The following is a 4,705-nucleotide window of genomic DNA, read 5'->3' as shown; positions in this document are numbered from 1 at the left end:
CTCACTATTTATACAACTAAAGTAAGATGAAAGATGATTGCACGTTATGATGGTGCATTATTACACTCATAAAACACATTGGAATGGTTGTTACTAATTCTAAAAAATGATAGAGAATTATGAGAAAAATGAGGAATCCAATGGTCATTCTTAAACTAATATTTAATAAATTAATCAAAATCAATTGTCTCAAAAACCCATAGAAACAAAATATTTAAAGAAGAAGATAAGTTTTTATCCATAATTTTTCCATAAGATCTATAATTAATTTTCTAAACTAACCATAAATAAAAAGATTATGTTAAATCAACAAAATTAGAAAAACATAAATTTGAGGCCCTGAACAATCTTAAATCTTGAATTGCCAGTTGTGGGGAAAACTATGTGCATTTCATACAATTCGAAAACAACAAAATTAAGACGTTTAGTCTTTGCTCCTAAACTTGTACCATATCCATCGATGAGGAGGATTATATTTCGAATTTAGGACTTACATAAAAAAAAGTAAATGTGTCATGTATATAAATATGTTTTTTAAGGAATGAGATGGTTACACTCTTAGCTTATGTATTTGAATGCAAAATGAAAAAGTATCGTGTGTATAAGTCGGTCTCACGAAGTAACACCCCGTTTTCTGTTTAATTATTTAATAGAGGAATATAAGTATAAATAAAAATAAAAAATAAGATTAATAATAATAATAATAATAATAATAATAATAATAATAATAATAATAATAATAATAATAATTGAGGAATGAGTATTTGAAGGAACTGTAATCATATTCCAGTAGAGGGACTAAAAGTGGTCCTGTTAGAAACCTTAGAATAAAAGATTTTTGGTTGTAGGTACTATTTTGTCATTACAGGATAATTTAGGGGCCCATTGTGTAAAAGAAAAAATTTCCCCATCTCTTCATCGTGTTTAAGCCTCATGATTAGCCCTATTTTGTTGCAATCCATCTATAATTATGAGGGCGTCGACCCCTAGCAAACAAATAAAACAAACGTTTGCAAGTGTGTGTGTGATTTGCAGCTCAAACAGAAAATAGGAGGGCTAAGAGTGTGATCGGAAGAGGTGAATATGGGAAGAAAGGAGATGATGAACCCATTAGGAGGAAGGGTGAAGGTTTTGTGGTGTTGATTCTTATTTAAATAAGCTTTGCATTCCTTCCCTTCTCTTTCTTTGTTTTTATGTTCAAATTTTGGGACAAAAAACTGTCACAAACTTGCAAACATGTTTGTGGAAAATAGAAGTCAAATAAAAAACTTTTCCACAGTCACAAAGTTGTGGGAAATTGTGTCTACTCTCTATGACACCCGATTTGCATGATTTGGAGTTACGTTTCATTAGTTATGGTCAAAACACTCAACATGGGTCAAAACATCTAAAACCTTAATTGTTGGAATTTTCTCATTTAATCATTATACTTTGGAATTAGAGTATGAGTCATCAAATGACCATATTGACATCACACTCCATATTGGACTTTAAGTCATTATTCTCCAGATTTATGGGAGATTTTCAATGACTTAATGGATTAAGATGTAAATTAACCCCTAAAAGTCAAAGCTAAGAAATATTATAAAAATACATATTATGCCCCTGTTTTGTAAAATATCTAGAAAAATCAAAGAGAGTCAGATTTAAGACTTGTCAGTACCCAAAGTTCAGGTTTCGAGTCTAGTATGTCTATGATTTTTCCTTGACATTATGATGGCTCTAACTAGAGTGAAAATCATCATTTTCACTGATTGGTAAGAAATTAGCTGCATCAATATCCCATTTTGTAAAATCCATAATGAATTGAAGGAAAATTGAATAGACATTTACATGTAATCCCTGTAAATATAAAAGACTAAAATACAGGAATATGGAAAAATATTGAAACTTTTAGCAAGCTTTGGTGGTGTGAAAGTGGCTTTGAACGGGCTGATATTTCAGGTTGAAATCTGGAAATTCAGTCTAGTAGTTTGTCTATATGTTTAGCGTAAATGGTAGCCATTTTCAATCTTCATTTCTATTTTAGGAGTGTTGCAAAATGAATTGGTGTGATTAGTTTTCTAGGCTACAGTTGGAGGTTTATCATGGATTTGAGGTGAGTTTCACACTACACTGTGATGTTGTGCATCCCATACTTTTGCTTGTGTGTGCTCGTAGGATGTATATGCAGGTGACACTAAGTTGGGGTACTTTCTAGTTGGTGTATGGTATTCGATCAAAGTATCGACGGATACGTATAGGAGGGCTTGATGTACTGATTGGGGGATCGTGCATAGCCTATGTATCCTAAGGGCTTGACGCACTGAGAAAGGGGGATCGGGTGTAACCAGTATGTTCCAATGGGGTTAGGTTTAGGGCACCGGGTGTAACTGATGTGTCCCAAGGGCTCGACGTATGAAGCAAGGGGCTCGAGTTTAGTTGATGTATCTCAATGGGTATATGCTTGTTTTTGATTTTTTTTTCTTTGACTTACATGTGTGGCTATGTAGTTACTGTGGTTGATACATGTATGTTAAGGGTAGAACTTGTATGAGATTACGTTGTGTAAGTTTGAAATTCACTAAGCTTTGTGCTTAACCCTTTCACTTTAACATTATTCTTTCAAGATCAACAATTACTCAGGATGGTAGGGTGTAACGATACACACTGGCTCAGGTTGTAGTGATAAAGATTTTATAATACGTTGGACTATGTTTTATATTTATTTTAAAACTTGTAAATTTACAAGGGACTTTTTGTATTACTTTGATCTTGGGGATTCATTTTGAAACTTTACTTTGTAAAAGTTATGACTTTTAGATAAACATATGTTGTTTTAAAAAGTTAAAATTTATTGCAAATTTTAGGACGTTACAAGTTGGTATTAGAGCACAGTTTGAGAGAATCAGCCTCACTCCGGTAACATTTGAACTCAATAAGATATCAATCAAACTATCTAAAAAATACAGAATATAAATCAGATAGTGATTCAAGAACACACAAATAACTCTTAATGCATACGATTTTATTGAATGAAATCGTCTAGTACACAAGAATACTCTTAACACCCGAATACTACAAAGATTGAACAACCGAAACTCCTAGACGGCTGAAAACTATTTATTTGAACCCAATACAAAGCCTGATCATGGACCGAGCCCAAGCTGACCGAAATCACCAGAGTGATTTCGGTCCCCATAACCGAAAACACAATTAGCCCACTACCATAAATATATCTAAGCCCAAGTACAATAATAAACAATAAGCCCAACATAAGCCATTTAAATATGTGTTGGGATTATTAGATTGCGTCATGGGCTCGGTCCTTAGCCCAATTTTGATTGTTGGTATTGGGCCTGTCCAACCGTGCATGTTTTTGTTCTAGGGTTTAGTATATAAGCTGCATGCATGTAGTCTTAGAAGTTATCGTTTTTCATTATTTTTCTCTATGTTTTGTAAACCCTAGCTCGCCTCTACAGCGGAAGTTCTTCATCGAGCTCTGCCGAGGCGTGACTTTATTGAATCATAAGCATATATTTGATTTCGTTCTGTGTTCATTCTCTTACTATTTTTTTCTTGTTTGATTTCCATAATCGTACCTGTGAAAGATCTAATCGATGTAGAATTTAATTCTCATCAATTGGTATCAGAGTAGGAGACTGTGTAATTCATACACATCTCTTCTGTCGAAGAAGTTATTAGGGTTTTTAATTCCGCAATGATTGATATTAATTGAGCCGTCACTCCATATTGATGTATCTCATTAATTTTTGATCTAACCCTAACGATATATTACAAGTTTGATCTTTTACAGGTAATCAATCAAAAGTCATTACAATGTCCATGGATGATTCACAAACCAATCCGATCAACATCTCCAACAACATTGGTTCTACGACAAGGATACCAATCTTGTATACACAAGACTATGAAGTTTGGACGCATCACTTTGAAGATTACGTGATTGGATCGGAGGATAATGGATACTTGATCTGGGAAGCGATCACTATAGGCCCATTCACTCACTCAAGCACCTCTAAGATTGTTAAAACTCAGAAAGAGTACAATCAGTTTGTTAACGATGTCAAAGATATTCCTCAAGACGAGAAGGAAAAGTTTCAATGCAACATCAAATCCCTGAGGATGATAAGGTTTGCGTTGCAGTCAGATACGTTTCATTTGGTAAGTTCTTGTGACACGGCTAAATAGATCTGGGACAGATTAAAAGAATTGTATTCCACTGACGAAGATTTGGAACATTCAATTCAAACTCTCTTGCTGTCTGAATTTGGCGACTTTAAGCAGAAGCCTGAAGAGAAACTTATTCAAACCTTTGATTGCTTCAATCATCTTTTAAGTAAGATGATAAAGCATGGGATTGAAAGGAAAGTTATCGAACAAAAAGTTACTTTCAAGAATGGTCTCAGATCCGAATGGATGGCTGTTGTATCTATAGTTAAAGCTCATGAATAGTTCAAGTCATATTCTCGAGAAAACTAGTAGGTATTTTGAAATCCCATGAAAGTGCACTGTCTAAGGAAACGAATGTGGTTTCCAGTGTGGGTTCTTTAGATCTTGTCTCTAAAGGAAAAAGATCGGTTGAAGAAGAAGAGGAATTGCATCTTGCCAATTATGATCTAACCGGTGAAGAGTATGTCATGATGGTGTCTAATCCTAGAAAATTTATTAAGAAGAAATTCCCAGCCAACAAGAACCGAAACTA

Source organism: Lactuca sativa, chromosome 4 (genome assembly GCF_002870075.4).
Source record: "Lactuca sativa cultivar Salinas chromosome 4, Lsat_Salinas_v11, whole genome shotgun sequence".
Classification (NCBI taxonomy): domain Eukaryota; kingdom Viridiplantae; phylum Streptophyta; class Magnoliopsida; order Asterales; family Asteraceae; genus Lactuca; species Lactuca sativa.
The sequence above is the reverse complement of the archived record's forward strand: the minus strand, read 5'-3'. Positions refer to the sequence as shown.